Source organism: Sinohyriopsis cumingii, chromosome 3 (genome assembly GCF_028554795.1).
Source record: "Sinohyriopsis cumingii isolate HCF-2022 chromosome 3, ASM2855479v2, whole genome shotgun sequence".
Taxonomy (NCBI): domain Eukaryota; kingdom Metazoa; phylum Mollusca; class Bivalvia; order Unionida; family Unionidae; genus Sinohyriopsis; species Sinohyriopsis cumingii.
This window is the reverse complement of record NC_142963.1, coordinates 117,794,083-117,815,780: the sequence shown is the minus strand read 5'-3', so window position 1 is coordinate 117,815,780 and position 21,698 is coordinate 117,794,083.

Below are 21,698 nucleotides of genomic sequence, written 5' to 3'. Positions count from 1 at the left end.
TTAAACCCATAAGGAAAGAAAATAACAAAAAGTTGCAATATCTGTGGAATATACTAGAGTGGTAGCAATCACTTGAAGAGTGGGCAAATAAGATAGGCTTTCTAGGCGTAACCTAATGGAAACATCACGAATCCGTCATACTATCAAGATTCATGATGAAAATCTTCTCTCCCATGCATATTTTGGTCATTACTAGTTTGCTTGCAGAAAATATTCAGATTATGTTTCTCTTGCTAGATTTGTCCTCTTATTAGGGCGTGGTAACGTCTCACAGAATCTAATAAGAAAAATAATGACTCAAGATTTAACTGTGATTTATCTGTTATTTACTCTGCTATGAACGTGTACTTATAATGCGCATAAATCTTCCCTTAATTAGGAGACTTTTACTTTGTGCCTTTCGTCTTATGCCTTGTATCCATTTCAGAAAATATTCGGTCTGTAGAAAGAATTACTTAACAAAAGTTTATTTAATACAGGGTTGCCCGTGGCTACCTGTTGACTTAAATAAAAGTTTGGAATCCTGCTGGTGGGAATTATACATTGATAAAGTAAAATGTCATTAAGAACTTTTAGTCATTCATCAACCTTATTCGATCCGTGTATTCTTTTTCTTTTCATTCCAGTATGAAAATAATGGAATCATCATCGATGTCGTCATCAAATGTCTAAGACTTTCCGTGTTTAGACTGCACTTATTGCCTATATTTAAAGCCGATAATAGACACGCATTTGACCTTTACAGCGTAAAAAAAGGGATATGAAAACCCAGAGACAGATTGAAGAAGGTTAATCTTACTAAAAAAAACTCTAACCTAGTTTCTGGTGTTTTATTTTAAAATTATAGATACTCCATACTTAATTTAATGGTATTTATCATACAGCTCAAGGTTCTCAAATAATTAATTTAGGAATTTACATTAGCTTATATTCATAAATAATTATGGCATAATCTTCAGTTATAACATATTACAGCAGAATGTTATTTAAGTTGCAATACAAATGTTAAAAAAATTAACCTAACAGTAAAAAATATGATTCTTCTCCATGTCTCATTTCCCATTCCCAAACTGATAGACGCTACAAGATAGACCTTTGCTGACAAAGGTATACAAACAAAGAGCAAGTAACGCGCTTTGCCTAGGACTCTAATGAAAGCACAGTCTTACTCGCTGAAAAATAACATCAATTACTACCGTCATAAAACAAATGAAATATGTTATCTTTCTATTCGTTAGTTTCAGTACAGCGTACTAGCTGTTGTGTGTTTTTTATTTCAACTCCCACGGCCCCAATAAAACGTTGCGCTTTAAATAATTACTCACTGATCGTGAGGGATAAAGTGCGGGTATAAGTCATTAACGCCATTTGTGTCCGTCTTTCAAACTGTAATGAAAAACTGCCACGTGCGCATGTGCAATTGTTGCTGACCCCAATTAGCTGGCATAGAGCTGGAACCTCCGTCACCTTCTTGGAAATAAATCAGCCATGGAGATTTCTAGAAGCAAGTGTCTCGTAAGATATTATTTCCATACAAATGTGCTCCGCTCTTTGCTAATTAGATTTTAGCGACGCGCCATTCTACGAAACTTTTCACGCAACACATATTAAAAGGAAAATCAAACTAGCAAGCATTGTTGGCACAATGCATAATTTTTGTTTAAAGATGCTGTAAAAATTTATATAAAACAAATAACGTAAGAAGCCAGCGAGTTAATTACTTTTCTTCAATAATATAGAATATGCATATGAATTATCGTTTGTTTCTTCAAAGTCTTAACTCTGATGCTTCAAATAGTTGTCAGATGAATTTCGTTTGGTAAAATTCCGTGGACAAGAGCGTAGAAAGAGCTATAATTCTATTCAGCTTAAATCAACCTTTCTTCAATATTTAAAATACCTGACACATGTAAAGCATCAGCTACAGCTAAAGACAATTGAAACAAATTATTGCAATATTGATCACTATTATCGTGTGTGTGTGTATGTGTGTGTTCGATTTTCACGTTAGCTTTAGAAATATTTCAGTCATATCGTTACGATATCTGGATATGTGGTAGTTTATAGTGATGTCTAGTACTGGGACATCATGCTGCAGACATCCAACACCCAGTCACATTATTCTGACACCATTCCGACCAGTCCTAACATTTACTTCTTAACGCTGAGCGCCTACCGAGGCAGCTGTTAGTACCCTTTTTGTAAGTCTTTGATATGGCTCGGCCGGAGATCGAAAACGCGACCTTCCGCATCCGTGGAGGAAGCTCTAACCATTGGGCCACCGGAGCGGTCTGTTATTTTCTAATGAGTAACATTAAATAATCTGATGTCCTAAATCATTTTGCAAAGTTTAGGGATAACGTGTATATTCCATCATGATGATTTTGACATTTTGTATGGTCTCAAAATAATGCTAAAATAAAAAGGAGCTAATGATTCCGTGAAAGAACAAAAGCTTGATACGTTTGATATGAATCACACTATTGTCAAAAGCCTACAGTTCATCGACATTAAGTGTGTGATCAATTTGCTCAGTTAGGCTGGGTGTTGTTAATATATATATATATATATATATATATATATATATATATATATATATATATATATATATATATATATATATATATATATATATATATATATATATATATATATATATATATATATATATATATATATATATATATATATATATATATATATATATATAGATATATAGATATATATATATATATATATATATATATAGATATATAGATATATATATATATATATATATATATATATATATATATATATATATATATAGATAGATATATATAGATAGATATATATATATATATATATATATATATATATATATATATATATAGATAGATAGATATATATATATAGATAGATAGATAGATATATATATATATATATATATATATATATATATATATATATATATATATATATATATATATATAGAGAGAGAGAGAGAGAGAGAGAGAGAGAGAGAGAGAGAGAGAGAGAATTTAAATTTCAGCTCTATCAAGAATTAGGATCATGAAAGTTATAACCAGTGGTAGTTTCAATTCCACAGAAAAGGAAAACTATGAAAAAGACTTAAAAATGAATGAAGCAAAAAGGAACATTTCAGCCATGTCAAGAAAAACTAAACTGCGAGATCTTTGCAAATGCAAAATAAACTATTATGACTAAGCTATTGTTAGATGTCATTCGCATAGCAGCATCTACTATGAGTAAATTTCTATCCATTGACTTGAATCAAGTACAAGCAGGCTTGAAAGCTGACTACAGGTATCAATAACTATTTTACAATCCCTGACGTTTTATTATTTAAAACGAGATAACCTCCTTGAGAAATGAACACTAGTTTGATAAAGCAGAAACACATCAGTTTAAAATTTCAAAAGACTACAAACAAGACAAAGAATATAATGTTAACTGTATGTGTACTGCATGCCTTGTAATGGATATGCTTGCATCTGTGGCAACAGTTTTAAGAACAGTTGTTACTACTGGAGTATCAGTTTGTGCCGAATTAGATCTTACAGGGAAACAAATAAAGAGATTAAACAGGTTAAAATATGTTATCTTCAAACTCTCCTCAATAATAAAAGTTGAAGCCTTAAAGGTACGACTTTTCTTTTGTGTTCTGGATATCTCTTTTCTATGATATTTTAGCACTGTTTTCTATGTTATTACTAGACTTCATGTATTGTGTCTTCATCGAGTGAAATTCTTGGTTTAGGTTAAACTAAGAACAAGGAATCACGTGATATGTACCTAAATTACTGTCACGAACACCTTTAGGTATTGTAAAAATCAGTCATTTAATACAAACTTCAATAGGTGGAACCTCGAATGACTTTTAACGTAGTAGAACCCGCATTACTATTATATTTCATTGATGCAATATCATAACTGTTTTCGTTTATGTTATTGCATTCTACCACACACTATGACCGCTCCGGTGGCCTAGTGGTTAGAACGTCCGCCTCGGATGCGGGAGGTCGTGGGTTCGATCCCCGGCCTAGTCATACCAAAGACTTACAAAAATAGTACTAACAGCGATCGGCGCTCAGCATTAAGAGGTTAGTGTTAGGACTGGTCGGCCTGGTGTTAGGATAATGTGACTGGTGGGACATGATGCTACATGTCTGCGACATGATTCCCCAGTGCTAGACATCACTATAAACTGTCACACTGCAGACATCGTAGCGACATGACTGAATAATTGTTAAAGCTACGTTAAAAATCCAAATCACACACACACACGCACAATAGTTAAAACATGCATAAGGCACAAAATGAGTACAAATTTACATAAGAAAATATTAATTTCAATGCCAAAAATATAGACAAGACAAATTATAGATTTAAGTACACGGTCAGTCAGCTTTGCCCGTCACACCTGTCGGGATATAGGCCGCCCACAAAAGATCGAGCTGACTCCAGGTGTGACCCATCTTAGTGATGTCCACCTCGAGGTCGCGCCAGGTGTTTCTGGATCGGCCCCTTCTCCGCTTGCCTTGAGGATTCCACCTCAGTGCCAGTCTGGTAATGTTGGCTTACGTAGGGTGTGTCCTATCCAAACCCATCTTCTTTTCTTGATCTGGTCTTCTACCAGAAGCTGGGATGTTCTCTGCCACAAGTTGGATTTGCTGATGATGTCTGGCCAGCTAAAAAATCGCCGACAAGACTGTTTCAAAGCCTGGTATAAACTGTATTCTTCCTACAGATAAACAAAAGACCAACTGCGCAATATAAAGTGGTCTTGATTTCAGGTTGGAAAATGAACAAAACACAAAAGAAAAGAACATTTGATCGCTTAAAGCGATTTATACCAGAGTAGTGTCAGAAACAACAATGTATACAAATTTCAATTGTTAGATGGGACGAGGCTACCATGGCTACCTTTTCAGGTGAGATGGGTGTTGGAGCTTCTGGTTTGGAAAGGAAAGCCTCAGAATTAACTTTGTGACAAACTATTTCAAGGAAAAGTTGATAGGCTGTAAATATTTTTAAAAATGATATGATAGCAACGTCTCTGCCATCAGTAAAATGAACAATTTGAAGATCTTTGACTAGCACATTAAATAAAAATGAAATAATTTAAATGATAGTTATTTAGCACCTTTCATTGATTGTTACTGATCATATTTAATTGCTAGTTTCTGAAAACAACAGATTAATAAATCAAGAACACAATCAGGAAGAACATAAACAACAGAGGCACATTATTTACTGAAGAGCTAAAAGTGACTTTTTTATGGAGGGAAACATTTAAAAGAGAAAATATGGAATCCTGTATTTTGTCTTTAACCATTGGTGCATGACAGTAGATTTTAATGAGCTATAAATAGGTATTTACAAGTTTTAAAACTTATCTTAATACTGAAAAAGTTGATATCTTTGTGACAATTTCCCATTGGATGATGAAGTCACGCGATGTTGTATTGTGAAATATGTCACGTATGCATGAATTACGATTTAGAGTCGTATAAAGGTGGAGATATATATAAGGACGGGGTTGAACAACTATTCTGGTTTATCCTTTTGTTTCTTCTGTTAATGTTCCTGTTATAATATCAGTCTGTAGATGCATTTAATGTTAGATTTAATTGAGAGGAATCATTTGTTAGACTATGCATTGGAATTTCATATCTCTCATTGACTTTGGACTAAAATGTTATGCTTAGATCCTTGTGAATTCATTCAAAGTAAGTATGGACAATGTCATTGTGATACATTAAGACTGTTGGCAATTTAACACATTCAATAGTATTAATACATCAGCTCGTTCGAGTCCCAAAATTCATTTGGTAAACTTTATTCTTTTGGACTTGTGATATAACCTTTAGGATTATTTTGGATGTAATTCACAATACTACAAGTTTCTCTTAAAGTTTTATATTTTAACTTAGAGAATTAAATTATTTGTCAAGTTTTAGAAAACTTGTTGGTTGTTCGTCTTGCTATTACTTAGGTTAACACCATGAAGTCGTAACAAAGGCTATAGAAAACAAACTTTAGAACTCTTTCTCTCTCTCTCTCTCTCTCTCTCTCTCTCTCTCTCTCTCTCGCATAAATGTATCCGATACAAATGGAACGTTATATTAGCAAATGAAGGATCTCCAGGTAAAAAATTCTATTTAACCAGTTCTGTTGATAACAGAAATGGTAAACTTTCAGTTTCATTGCAGAGAATAAATTGTGTTGTTGGTTACTACAATATTTTAAATAAAATAGAAAAACAACGTATCCAGTTATATCAACGAGCAAGATAACACAATGACTAAGTTAATGGTCGATGGTTTCCTTAACATTGAAATGTAAATGAACAGAGAGATGGAATGACATTAACTAACGAGAACAAGGGTGAGATAGATATCGAGTGCTTGAAACAAAACTCTAAGGCTACCGTCAATCTGAGAAACAATTACACAGCAAACATAACCAAGTGTAACTCAGATTGTTATGATAACCAGATATCCACACAGACATCAGGTTAATAGAATACAGCTTGTCGATTTTAAAGCCAAAATATTTATCATTTTCTTCGACCAGATCAATAACACTAAACAAGTTAATGACCATTATTCGTGTTTGCCAGATGTTGAACTTGTTACAAATATTTTTGTCTAGGTGACTTTGCTTCATACAGTGTAAATAGTCATAACAAGGGCAATCACGAAGAGTCGTCCTAAAAAACAAACAAGAAAAAGAACCATTTAATATGAAGACGTAAAAATATTAGACCTTTGCAGTATAAGCATCACATATTTTTCACGTTCAGTTAATAGTGAACTTAATTGCAAATCAGAAAACAGAAAAATATATCATACTAAGTTAATCAATAAACAATGACTTTAAAATGACATTAATAATATGATCACAGAGTTACGTGATACATTACAATGCATTTACGTAGTTCCGTAGTAGCCGGTACACAATCCTTGATGCATAAGGCATTGACAGAAACGATTTAAACAATGTAACAACATATCGAGAACACTTAGAACACGAATCATCGTCTATTAAGCATAATGCTATTGAAAGAGCTAACAAATTCGAGAGTTGCAGCACGTCGTATTAATTTTATGACAGGCAACCCTCGACGTTTAGGAGTTCGCAGCGGACTAAATCCGGACATTCCTTGCTGCGATAAGTCCAGTAAACTCTTCAACATGCCCAATCTCTCTTGGACTTTGATTTTGGGAGTATGTACTTTGTTAGCAGCTGCCACTGGAGCTAAAGAGGAGGAGGAGGAGGATGGTGTTACAGCTGGAGTAGACGTTCCTGTAGACACGGGTTTCTAGTTATTTATATCAAATTAGGAAAGACGGGTGACAAATCAGATTTGGCTGCCATCACTAGTAACGGTGAAACGGAAGGACCTGAGGCTACTGGTGACGCTGTCACTATCTTTGTAGATCGTGGCTTGGTAATGTAAGATTGCATAAGGGTCGCAGTGCCCCTCTTGCGGGTAGAAACTGTTTTATTGGGTCTTTTCTTAGGACTTTTCATTTGCTTGGGACTTTTCATTTTCTGAGAATGTTATCTTGTCTTGACACCATTTTGCTCTTTTTTTCTGGGTATGTTTGGGTCGGTGAGTGGCTTTTTTCTTGGTGAACAGTGCTGGGTCATTTGCATTTTAAGAAAGAGCGGATGATGACACCTCCTAGAGAACCGCTACCTCCAGGTTTCAAAATGATTTCTTGTTAGTTTGAGTGTCGTTGAGGAGATCTGCCAGTTGCGTCAAGGTCAGTTTGTTTCTGTCAAAAAAGCGTTTGGTTTGATGAGGAATGTGAATGACGCCTTGAATTAATTTAAGTGCTGTCACTGTAAATCATCGTAAAATATCTTTGAGACTGGGTTCTAAGACACGAACTCGTATTTGTTGATTTTTCCCGCGACTGATGCGGTATAAGGCATGAATCAATTTGATGGGAAGATGAGACTGAAGGGACGCCATGTTGACGATGTGTGTGTGAGACAGGCCAAAAGTGTCGGACTTTTTTAATAGGTTTTTAAGTCGACGGGTACCTGTACACTACAGGTTCTCCGTCTTTGCACCAGTTGTGAAACAGATCGGTATGAAATCGTAAATATCGGGAATAGTGAGTTTTAAATGGACGAGTAATTGGAGTGGCATCGTCGTAGGAATGAGTCAGCCAATGAGTTCTTTTTTGTTTGGATAAAACTTGCACTTGCGATTTATCTGTGGAACCTTTAAGCAAGACCACGTAATGAGCATTGAGACCAATGATGCGATGAACTTTACGTTGTAAACACAAATTTTGCGTGATGTAAATGCCACTGGCATTACGTTGACGCCCTTTGTGCTTAAACCACAGCCTAATTTCTTCTTCGACTTCTCCTAACATGGCGTCGAAGATGACCAAATGCGTTTGCCTGGAAAAATTATCCCATCGTCTCCGCGAGGAATGCCTTCCACACAAACGATCAAATCTCCTTGATTTTCTCGCAGGAGGCTGTACGCTGATTAAGACTCTTTGTAACACCACACGATGCGCTGAGATGGACGATCGATCAAATGACTTTTATTTTCAATCGAACCTTTGACAAATTCGGTTTTGCCTGAACCACTCAGTCCAGAAATTACCATTTAAAAGGGATGGAGAACATTCAAAGCCTCCCAGCTGGAACGTTTATATGTTTCGTGGATGGCTTTGAAAGTCGAGGAACTGGTAGCAGAGACAGTAGACATAGCGCAATTGATCACAATTTTGAAACGAACACAGAAAAGACAATAGTTTTTTTTATACTTTTGTTAGGACAAGTTTATTCTAAACTTACAAATGTTGACACGAAAGACAAAAATACATGAAATCGAAATGGTTAAGTACATCGATAAAATGCACATCAAAACGATCAAGGTGGAATATTCACAAGTTACTGTACAACATTTTTTTTGACGAAGGTGTGGTGTCCTAGGGATACTTAGTAATGTTCTAGGAGTCTCTTCGCTTGGCACAGTCACACAGGTGTCATCCCGACATAGCTTTTCTGGGGTGTCGATGTTGATGACAGTACTCTCTTGAATGGGGTGGTTTTCCTGTTTCGGGTTCTTCTCCTGGCACTCTGGCTAACAAAGGTTTAAAAGTTACTTTTGTCACTGGACGTTTGGATTTATGATCACAAATCTTTGGCATAGTCAGCCACGTCTTTCGTCCAAGCCTCGAAACCAAGACTTTTCTAGTCAAGTACATCTTGCCAGTTAGGGTGTAAGTCACAAGCTATACACACATCTTCGTAAACTTCCTCAGTGACTGAACGTTGACGAATCGTTTATCCGTTAGAGGTAGAGATGTATCGAGATGAAAGCGCAAAGGCTTTAACAGTCTCTGGTGTATATTTAAATGTGCCACCGTAATGTCTTGCTGGAAAGTAATGGTCACACAGAGTTCACAAGAAATCGGCTGGCAAACGAAATCCCAGAAACTACGATCTCCCCACTACGTCCCCAATTCAAAGGACAGAGTTCTTGTAAAAAGTATTGGTAATCCTTCACAGTCTGGATATTGTCATTGACTTTCTTCCACGGAATCTGTTGTATCACAAATTATAAATGTCGTGGCATGGTAACCAGTTTTTAACCATCTTTTGTCGGAGGTAATATATATATTTTCTGCACAGAACTGATCATACCCCAGTGGCTAATCTAAATTATTTATTCACTAACTTGCACACCACACCGGGGCAGTAGCAGATGCTTTATCTGCTCGAGAAATGGATGCACCCGCCCATCCACGACTCTCTTGAATCTCTTGCAGGTCGACTTTGGTTAGCCAAAGGCTAAGGGCGTAAACCCTATAAGAAAATCCGGAGTGGAGACCTTAAGGCAGCTGGACGATGTACTACATCACCTTCTGGCAACTCCTTGGAGAGGGATGGGCTCAGGCAGACAACCTTTCCCAAGACACACTTATAATTCTGGACAAATCTGAACTTACCATACAGGATCGGTCGTCGCCTGGGTCAACAAGGACCGCGCCTGTATTTGTCCATCATGACGGAGGTGACAAGTGTGATACTGGTACTTTGCATAAAATCAGAGCGAGAGACATCATCGCCATCGCCACCTGGAACATTAGAACTTTGGCGCAAATTGGAAATCTCCAAGAGTTGACACATGAGCGGGAACACTACAAATGGCACATTCTGGGACTCTGTGAAGTCAGATGGAAAGCAGTAGGAGAACACCGAATTGAAGATGGGCATATATTCTCCTATAGTGAAGACTTTGACAAGTCGATAAATGGAGTAGACTTCCTTGTAAACAAAGCCATCAAGGGATCTGTGCTTGAATTCCGTCCCATATATTGCAAAATCATTTCCATTCGGCTGAAAGCATCTCCCTTTAAAATCACAATTATCTAAGTATATCCTCCAACTACCGATCATGATGATGAAGAAATAGAGGAGTTTTACAACAAACTCCATGGCATTCTAAACATGGTCAGTTAAAAAGACATCCTCATCATCCGGGGAGACTGGAATGCCAAAGTTGGCAAAGATGCTCTAAAAGACTGGGAGGATCATTGTGTACCTTCTTGCGATGACCTTGCCAATGAAAGAGGGAGATGGCATTTCGAGTCCGCAAGCTACAACAACTTGGTACTAGCCAACAACCTGGGCCAACATAAAGCTTCACGATGCTGGACATGGCATGCTCCAAATGGAATCCATCACAACCAGATTGACTGCATACTGGTTCCAAACCGTTACCAATCTGGCATCAATAAAGAAAAAAGAAGGACGTTCCAAGGTGCTGAGTGGTCACGACCTCGTGATTATGAACTTCCGAGTGAGGCTGAGGGAAATGAACAAGCCAAAGAACATCAGACTTAAATTAAACCTTGAACAACTGAAGGACCTTTACATCGGCAAGTCATTCCATGCCACAATTGGAGGAAAATTTGACCCACTCCTTGTGATGGATGGTGATGTTAAAAGGATGACAGACATTTTCAACACAGTCATGACAGCAGCTGCCAAGGACATCATTGGCCTAAATTGTCCAAAGAAAAAGCCCTGGGTTACAGAAGAGATTCTGAAGCTGTGTGATGCCCGAAGAGACCTCAAAAACACCAGACACACAACAGGGGCAATGGAGTACCGAGAAATAAACAAGATTATTAGCAAAAACGTGAAGAAAGCAAAAGAAGATTGGATTGGACAAAGTGCACAGAAATAGAGAACAGTCTGATAAAAGGTAACAGCAAAAAGGCATTCCAAATCGCGAAAGACCTCACCAGACAGAAGTAACCAAGAGTCAGTACCATTCAAGACGACAATGGAAAATGCCTCACAGAAGCGAGTGACATTGCAGAAAGACGGAGTGAGTATTGCAATGAACTCTACAACCATCAGTCCACAGGAGACCCTGAGGTACTTGAAGTTTCAAACTCCTCAAATGATGATGATTTCCCCATTCTCAAAGAAGAGGTAAGTCAGCAATAAGATCACTGAAGAATGGGAAGGCAGCTGGAGTAGACAACATCCCAGCTGAACTTACCAAGAATTGGGGGGGGGGGGGAATCAGTGATCAGTGATAGAGCTACTAACAAAAATCTGCAATAAGAACTTGCAGACAGGTGAATAGCCACCACAGTTGACCCAGTCACTGATTATAACACTTACCAAAAAGGCAATCTCCAGCTCTGCCAAAATTACAGAACTATCAGTTTGATCAGCCATGCTAGTAAGGTGATTCTGAAGATCATCTTGAACATATTGAAACCACAAGTAGAAGAAATAATCGCTGCAGAACAGACCGGGTTCCGGAGTGGAAGAAGCAAAACAGAACAAATATTCAATCTCAGAGTTCTGTGTGAAAAGTACTAGCAACACCAACAAGACATCTACAATGTGTTTATAGATTTCAAAAAGGCCACAATGAAGAAGTATAACATGGGCCAAAATTTGACCAATACCATCATGCAGCTGTACACCAAGGTACCAGTGCAGTAATTGCCCACGGTTCTGTGGGGGACTGGTTCTTGACAACAGTCGAAGTACGTAAAAGGCTGTCTCCTGTCACCCACGCTTTTCAACATCTACTTAGAGCGTATCATGAGCGAAGCTTGGGAAAACCACCGTGGGACAGTCAGCATTGGCGGGTATATCATCACCAACCTCCGCTTTGCAGACGACATTGATGGGCTGGCAGATAGCGAAGACGAGCTTGCCACATTAGTGAAGAACCTGGATGAAACATCTTCAAGATTTGACACTGAGATAAGCGCTGAGAAGACAATGCTAATGACAAATTGTGGCAAACAAATCTCAGCCAAGATTAAAGTCAGAGGACAGGAACTGGAAACAGTGAGCCAGTTCGAATATATTGGTTCCATAATCACCGAAGATGGATTAAGAGCAGAAATTGTGTCAAGAGCAGCACAAACAACAACAGCTATGTCAAAGCTAAGACCCATCTGGCGAGACAAGAATATATGTCTGAAAACTAAAATCAGACTATTGCGAGCACTAGTCATCTGAATCCTTTTGTATTCATGTGAGGCCTGGACCCTGACAAAATTACAACGAAGAATCCAGGCACTTGAAATGAGATGCTACAGATCCATCCTTGGCATCTCTTACATGGACCACATCACAAATGAAGAAGTGAGTAACATCATCAGGCGCAAAGTAGGCCAATATGAAGACCTCCTCACCACCGTCAAAAAGAGAGAGCTGAAATGGAAACGGCATTACCACTAGAACCAACAGTCTATCCACAACAGTCCTGCAGGGCAGCGTCCATGGTGGCAGAAGGAGAGGTTGACAAATAAAAATGTGGACTCACAGAACGGACTAGGAAAAGTTTTGCGAATTGGCACATGATCGAGAAAAGTGGAGGGAACTGGTCAGATATCCAGCAGCACAGCGCATCGACGACCACACTAGGTCAAGAGTCTGATGATGATGATGATGATGATGATGATGATGATGATGATGATGCACCAGAAGATTTCACGACAACGAGTGGCATCGCTTTTGAATCCGTCATTTTTGACACATACAGCATCACTTTCGATGTTATGTGTAGTAGTAGTCATAGCCAATTTCCCATGATGTGGTGCTGAATCGCTGAGGTCGTAGCGTACATCATCCCTGCATCCGCACAGTACAGCATCACACACGACTTGAGAATTACTGAACTTGATTTGTGTCTGTCTGAAAGGATTCATCGTTCTCGTTTGGCTTTGGTAGTAGCAATGAATTATCGGTCTTGGACGTTTACCCTTTTTATACGCTGACCAATATCAGCGTGTCCGTACGGTAAAGTGACGTGTTTAGGAAGCCGCACTCGTTTCTGGCACCTAATCGGATTCACCTTTTCCAAAAGTCGACTGACAATTCGGTGTGTGGGTAAACGTACAATCTTGTGAGGTTCGTCGGTGGTCACTTTAAAGTCTTGATCCTCTCCAGATTGCAAGGCTTCTTACAACACGTAAAAGTGCACCATTTGACTGGTACGATGATTTAGAGTCAATCCGTTCACCCTACCTATACTCGGTGTGCACTTCTTGTGTGTCCCGGTATTCGTAGCCGTAATATTTAGTACCGCAACTAGCAAAACTTAGAATATTGTCGTCGGGGTGCTCGTCCGTCCAGGCTCCTAAACGGTCTCCTTCCACAAAGGCGATCGATGTAATTGCAACTGTCCGTATGAAAATATAGCACACGATCTCCTAACAGATGTAAGGCTTCGTACAATTTTAAGCGAGCATAGGCTGTCAAGTTGGCTGCAATAATGACATTTCCGAATTCGTCGGCCAGTACAAACTCCAGATCTTCTTCATAATTGGCTATCATTAAGTCTTCACAATGACATCCACGTGTTTCATGTATTTGGTTTGGTCGTGAATCATCTGGAAGTAGAGGGAAGGTTTTGACAAATACTCCGTCTTGGGTAAACACGGTCTTTGTGCCAGTTCACCACACAAACAATTCAACATCACTTTAGCAAATGATCGCTGTCCTTCATTTTTCTCCACATGGTCTAAAGAGATGCTTTCCTGCTCAAAGTATTTCTCCTCGAATTTCTTTTGGTCTTCAGGAACGTGGCACCAGGAAGGATAGCCGTAAGCTTCTTGCTTCACTTTCAAAACGGCATCCTTGTAGTCCGCGAAAATGCCTTTCTGAGTCTCGTCGCCCTTGTGGTACTGTTCAAGTCTTGGAAAAAATTATAAATTTCGTAAACTTCTAACTGCTGGTATCCAGGAGCAGCGCTTAACCAATTCTGCGCTGACCCACTTCCTCTTCATTGCTCGTTCTTCCTGAGTGAGATGACAAGGTTGACATTGTTTACATCTTTAGACACAAGTGTGACACAACGGAAACCTCAGTTTTCCTTGGCAATGGTACGGTAGAATGGGATGATACCAGCTGGTGGGAGGCAAGACTTTGCACGTGTATTCATATTGTCGAATGTTGTCCACGTCGATAAGTTTCATCAGCAATTGTGGGTGTCCTGCGGAGAATTGATGATATGTGCACACGTAAAGATACAGCGAACACACGTCCAGGTATTTGATTTCATTTCTTCTACTTTATCCTCATTGGCGTGTTAGAGCAAACAGGTGGCATTCGTACCTCCTCCATAGAAACTATTCCGTGGGTTTAGAGGATCCATCAGCTTGTAAGTTTCAACGATTTATTTAAATTCGAGATCAGTTTTTAAACGCTGTTCTAACTATAAGCGGCGCTGACAAGTGGCTTTGTACAAGCATTCCATGGTATGATGTAAAGAATGATTTTGGGTGTCACGTTAAGTGTAGCAGGTCGGACATCCGTGAAATAAGCAACCGTTAAAGTCGTACATGACCTTGGGTTTGCTAAGTCCCAGCTATCCACTGCGTAGTTTCCAATAGTCTTTTCGCCTCTCCGTTTCTTGCATGTTGGATCGATTTGTCTTCCTTGCCGCAAAAGTAATGCAGCCAGCGTAGGGCTTTGGCCGAGTATCGACGTTTGACAAAATTGGTTGTTTGAGGGTGAATGACAGCCAGTGTTTTCTCAGGCGTGAATCGTTGGCGGTACACTAAGGAACACGCTTAGGCAATGGTGCAGGCTTTTTCCAATAATAGATCTCTCCGTGCTCCAAGAATAATTCTCGAAATGTTCCACAGCAACGCCGTAAAATGTCCACGTCGGAATGACAATACTTTAACATTTCTTCATGAAAGTCGAAGAGGTCAGTGGCATTAGTTTGGTATCAATCGTAGAATCATTCTCGTTGTTCGGTGCGCATGTTGTGATCATCAGGCAAATGTGGCAGAACGGCGTGTTGACTGGCTTCGGTATGGAAAAATGCCAGAAAATAGCCTTTGGCTATTTCTTCCATTCCAAAGGCTTTAGGTATTCAGATCAAATGCATGCCTAAGTAACTCATCGAATCTTTAAACTTCACTTTTCCCACTTGCATGTAAATGATTTTGGCTTCGTTCAAAGTGACTTTAGGACGTTCGGTGCTTTGTTTCTTATAGTGTTTGAGAAGAAATTATCCACCATATCCCGAGAAATTGTGAGTCATCACCGTGGCATAGCGATGGGAATCCGTAACGTTCGATGTCCTCTTGACTTCACGTCTCGTTGATAGTGTCTAAGATCCATTGGGCAAAATCGGTCAGCGTGTTCGGTCCTCGAAATATTTGTTTCATGTCCTCCAGGGATCTTGTTATAGTGAGGGCAGTGACAATGGATAGGTTCTTGGATGCACTTCTTGCATACTCGATGAGCCATGCAGAAATTATGAATGTGAATGCCAGTCTCTTGCATGCATTCAAAATCATACTCATCCTCCTCCTTCTGTTGGGCTTGGTATTTCTTAATGTAGGATTCGTGTTCCATGTCCACGAGTTGGTGAGAAATGTGACGTCTTTACTTTCCTGGACAAATGTGTGTCCTGGTACTATTGGTAAGTATGATTTGTCCACAAGCAGAACAACATTTAAGGAGTTGACTTGCTTTTTTCCGCTGTGAACCTTGCCTCTTGAAATGATGTTGGTAACACGTAGGGCTGACCAAATTTCGCTGGCAAGCAGGGCAATGCACTCGTTTTGTCCTTCGTCAAGACAGGGTTTAGAGACCAACCATCCTGAAGATTTGGACCCGCAATGCTTCTGTTGCTCTCGATTGCTATAGCCACTGTTACATTTCTTATAATAATAACAGTATCCCAGGAATATGGATATACTGGTATTGGCATCAGAATGTTTATCTTGATGATAGACGTGAATGTATTTTCCGTCTTTGAAATCTTTCCTTCGAAGCTTCAGTTTTACACGCACTTCTTGTGGGTGCACTTTCAAAGCTTAGCGTGGAATTTCAAAGTGCGTGTCGTTAGATAGGCCGGCTTGCTGTAATAGGAGTTTGTCTTCACTTCGTTGGTTGGCTCGGTCCAATTGTCGAACGCTCTTCCAAGCTTTTTTTCCATTCTGCGGTATAGTTCTTGTCAGCATACGTTCGTCCCCCCACGATTGCCCGGGCTAAACCCATCTTGGTGTTGTTTATTTGAACGATGCTACGCTTGATGTTGCGAAGTTCGTTTACCAATAACACCTTTTGCGTTCGGTCCTTTTGGGAAGAGAAACATGGGCCATGTACAGTGTCGCTTTTCCATTGGTGATGTTAAACTTGACGCTGGACTGTTCATCGTAATGAATCTTGTCGGTGACCTTAGAAGGTGTCATTTCCGCTGGCCTGCAAACTCGATCCAAACTGGTGGATTCAGACTATACTAATAAAAGGAAGATGTCAAACAATCGTCTTCATTGGCTCCACAATGCCGTTTAAATGTGGTAAACAACGAATTCCACAAATTAGTGTGGAACCCCGCTGTTTTCCCCAGCGCTATGTCTGGCTTGAAATCTTTAAATTTCACTTTGCACGTGTAGGCCGTGGTTCTAAATTTGCTGGAGAAGCGTTTATGTCTCGAATGTGATAATACTTTTACGGTGATACTGGTTGAGTTTGGCTTGGCGTAGACACTCTTGGTCTGGTCTCAGTTGTAGCAGATGTGGATTCAGTCTCACTCATGTCGTCTTCAAAATCGTTGTCGTGGATGTTAACCAAAACTTCAGCTCGTGTACGAGGCGATATATCAGATCTCTGCCTCTTTCTTTCTTCATCTTCTTTCTTAATGAAATCGTGCGCTCGTTTCATCTTGATTGCAAACGTGCAAATGACTAAAGTTTAGAAGCAACGTAGTCCTTATATATAAGATTTTTGCTTTGAGGCTATAAATCTACTTGTGATTTTCCATAGGAATTTCCACAAGTTGCTGCCATAAATAGATACTAGGTTATCTATATGACTTTCATACACTATGAGACTATATATATATTGTGGATTTTTTCCATAGGAATTTCCTACAGACTATCCTTAAAGTTGTGAGTATCAATAAATACTAGCGTTTTTCCATACAGTACATTTGGGTATGTAAGAGATTTTATGCGAGAGTTCATATCATTCTCTTACATTTTAAGCTAGCACAAGGCGCTTGGTGTGTGTGTGTGTGTGTGTAGTTCTTTGTTTGTCCCTATAGAACTCTCTTTGCCCTATCAAATTCATTTCCCATACCTACCTACCTACAGTGGCTCGTATTCAGGTCAGCCACTTGCAACACTGTTACTCAGTAACCAACCGATTTAGGTCAGCCACTTGCAACACTGTTGCCAATTGTTCATCAGTGTCTAGAACCGCGACGTCATTGAGCCTATACATTTTGAGGCTATACATATTAACTTGGATTTTCCAAAAGGATTACCACAAGTTGCAGCTATAAATAATTATTAGGATTTTTCGTAAGATTTACCACAAATTGTGGTTAAAATGGATATTATGTTTTCCCCATACGATTTTTATACAAGATGAGACTATAAATAGATAGTAGCGTTTTACCATTTCTCAACTGACTATAAAAGATCTACTCTTTACCCTGTTTTGTTTGTTTGTTTATGTCTATGTATGTTTATGTCTATGGTATGTTGTGTTTCTTCCTATAACTCTCGACCCTAGACAGACCCACCTTGTTCCAATTCCCATTAACCCTAGACAAACCCACCCTGTTCAATTTGCCCTTGAGGCTTGACAGTCCCACCTTTGCTCCATTTCCCATTGAGGCTAGACAGTACTTTATATAAACTTTTCAATGCTAGACAGTCTTAACCTCTTCCATTTTCCGTTTGAAGCCAATGTACAACCTACCATATTTTAACACCGAAATCGACGAGAGGCTATCAATCTTGAGGCTACGGTACAACCTCCTAAATTTAACACAGAGGTCTACGTGAGTCTATAGTATCAGTCATCACTAATACTGTGGAATCATTAAAAATTAAATTAAGCACGGAATATACATAATGAATATTGTTTGAATTGGTACGTTACAAAGGAAATTGATAACCACGGAAGACGCTTAAAGAGAAGAAAAAAAATTGGTTCGTTTTTGAACGGTTCTTTTGGAATATATTATACCAAGACATGAGTATCCGAATGATGTCATTATGCCAGTTTCTATAGTCTGCCTCTACATCCTCTTTTGTTTGTACCCCCCTCCCAACCGATTTAACGTTTAATGTGATAAAAAGTGCACATAACTAAGTCAATTGAATCATTGATTTATAATTTCTAACCTGACTTTGACAAGAATGGCACTTATACTGGCATGCACTTCACGTTTCATGCTTAACGTACTTTCCATACTAATACGGCGCCATATTGCGTACACTATGGGCTAGTTTATTTCCATCAGACACCATAATGACGTATTTCATACTGTTCGGTAACAGCCGGATAATTCCGTAAATTATATAACTTTGCAGACATGAATATTGAAATTAAACCGCATGTTAAATATGGAAGATGCAAATTTGTTGTCATTCTTTTCTTTTGCTTGATTCGATATTGTAAATATCGGAAGCAGACGACATATGTATGTCCATGTGTAGTCGTGCGCACACTCCTTTGCTGAAAATGGACTTGTCTAGGAACTGGAAATGGATCTCGAGCATATACGTCTATTGTATTGAAAATGTCCGATGTTATTGACGCCCTGGTGGCAATCAGGTTAGAAATTATAAACCAAGGAATGAACTGAGTATGTTCTGTGGATTTCATGCTTTTCGTTATTGCAATCGGCATCTGACTTTAGATAGACATTATTTTTCTAAGTAGTTGTCTTTACCATCAAGTACTGGATATTTTCAAGTCTAACATTTCACCTGACAGATTGTTTGAAATATATGGATTTAATTAGCTCCGACAACATTACCGGAATGCATATTATACCGACTAGGTCACTGGTACCCAGGCATTCATATAAAAAATAAAATCAGGTTTATATAAAATGTCTGTCAGCTGATGCATTGAAGCCGAATAAAACATTGAATATTAATTAGGTTACAAGTATATAAAAAACAACTTTGTGCCTACACAATGGACTTTAGAAAAGAACGTTATGACTGAAAAATATTATTTTGTAGAGAATAATATCTTAGATATTAATTTACAAGGCCCATAATTATATTCTGAACTGTTTATTAAATGCAGTAATCAGTATTGGTGCAATAGCTACTGGACTAGAATTCCCAAGAAGTCATTCCAATGTTCTGTTCATAATGGAGTTGATGATGAAAGAATCAGGCATGATGAGGCCTTTGAGAACACGGTTTGGTTATCCAGGACTTGAATCAGTTAAAGAAGAGCAATTTTTGCATGATTCAGGTCGTAATGATGCTACTCTAGCGCGACATAAACAACCTAAATTTCTCCATATTTTCCAACTTTCTGATCAGAAGATAAAGTACGAGAGTATATACTAATCGCCATTGAAGCAGGTGTTAGTTTTTATTGTAGATAAAAAAATTCTTTAAAGCTTTGATAGTTTTGTTTGTAGTAATTAAATTGCCATGTATCGTAAATACGTAACACTGCATAAATAAAATAAAACTCTACAAGATGTTAAAAATCTTAAACAAACACATCAGTGTATTACGCATATTCTTTTTGTGCTTATATCTGAAGAAAAAAATACTGGAGGCAGTACCTAAATTAGAGCCTAATCGGTTGATTATACTTTATCTGATTTCATATCGATTGATGAAAAATTGGTTGGAGCAGATAACATCTCAGTAGTAACATTTTATTCGAGGCGAATGTTTGTTAAAGACATAACCATTGGTTATTGTAGTGAAGATCTTTCAAGCTGAATGACTATAATAGTGTCATGGCATACAAAGATATCTGGCTAACGGCATTTTCGAAAAAGAACAGGACAGATCAAATTATAATTAATCGATAACTGAGAAAATTGAGATCAGTAGTTGGTACTACCGAAAACAAGGTACTGGAGCTTTGCAAGATTAAAGTGGCCGAAAGATATTTAGAATACTACTTGATTTCTAGATATTAACAGATCATTGCTCGTTGCATCACTGCCATCTCACCGCTGAATAGACTCCATGTTACAAACAGCATTACCATGAAATCATTAAACACCCTTGACCGTTCCGGTGACTCAGTGGTTAGAGCGTCAGCATCGGATGCTTGAGGTCGTGGGTTCGAACCACGGCCATGTCATACCGAGCACTTATGAAAATGGTACTAACAGCTGCATCGCTAGGAATTCAGCATTAAGAGGTTAGTGTTAGAACTGGCCGGCCTGGTGTCAGGATAATGTGACTGAGTGGAACATCATGCTACATGTCTATAGCATGATGCCCTAGTGCTAGACATCGTTAAAAAATGCCCCGCTGCAGACATCGTAGCGATATGACTGAAAAATTGTTAAAGCTACAATGCATATCCAGATCTAACACACACACACACACACACACACACACACACACACACACATTAAACAGTCTAAATAGTTTGAAAAATGCTGCAGCTATGAAATGCTGAAATTTCAGTTGCAAGAGATTACCTTCTTAGTCTGGGAGCTTTAGAACTAATTTAGGCATCAGTTATAGGGAATATAGTCATCAGATGACTAAAGTGTGCTATTAGTTTCGCATAACTTGCAATCGGAAGACGTTTCCACTCAAGTCCCATTGCACTGATCTGATGATATAACAGTGAACAGCTCACACCAGTCGACCCATTTACATTATCATCCTGATGATGAATAGGATATCGAAAACAATGCTCAAATTAAATAAAGAAAACACTGCACGCACACGACGGGAGTCAAACCTATATTGTTAGAGTAGTTCAGTTCTGTAGTAGGAGTATTCATTAATTTATCTATTATATTAGATATATAATAATGTCATAAAATTATTTACTCTGCGAATTGCCGTGCAAAATATTAAGCATCCCAGTCGAGAACCTGCAGGTAAACATGACATATTTTCATTATTGATTCATTAATCGCGTGTAATCGTACGAGATTTGTTTATATCAAAATCAGTCATTGCATGCATCGTTGATTTCCTTATATTTTGGAAAAACAAATTTAACCACAGACTAATAATCATTTTTAAAATTGAAATCAAATTGCTCTTCATGTTGTTGGACAAACAACTGCAGTATCGTTAGTTAAAGTTTGTATATTCTTTATCACGTTTGCATGCTGCAAGTCTTCATTCTTCTTTTCGTATTTACTAAACGTATCTGGATAATGCTTAGAATATTCATCTCCTTATTAGCGTAAG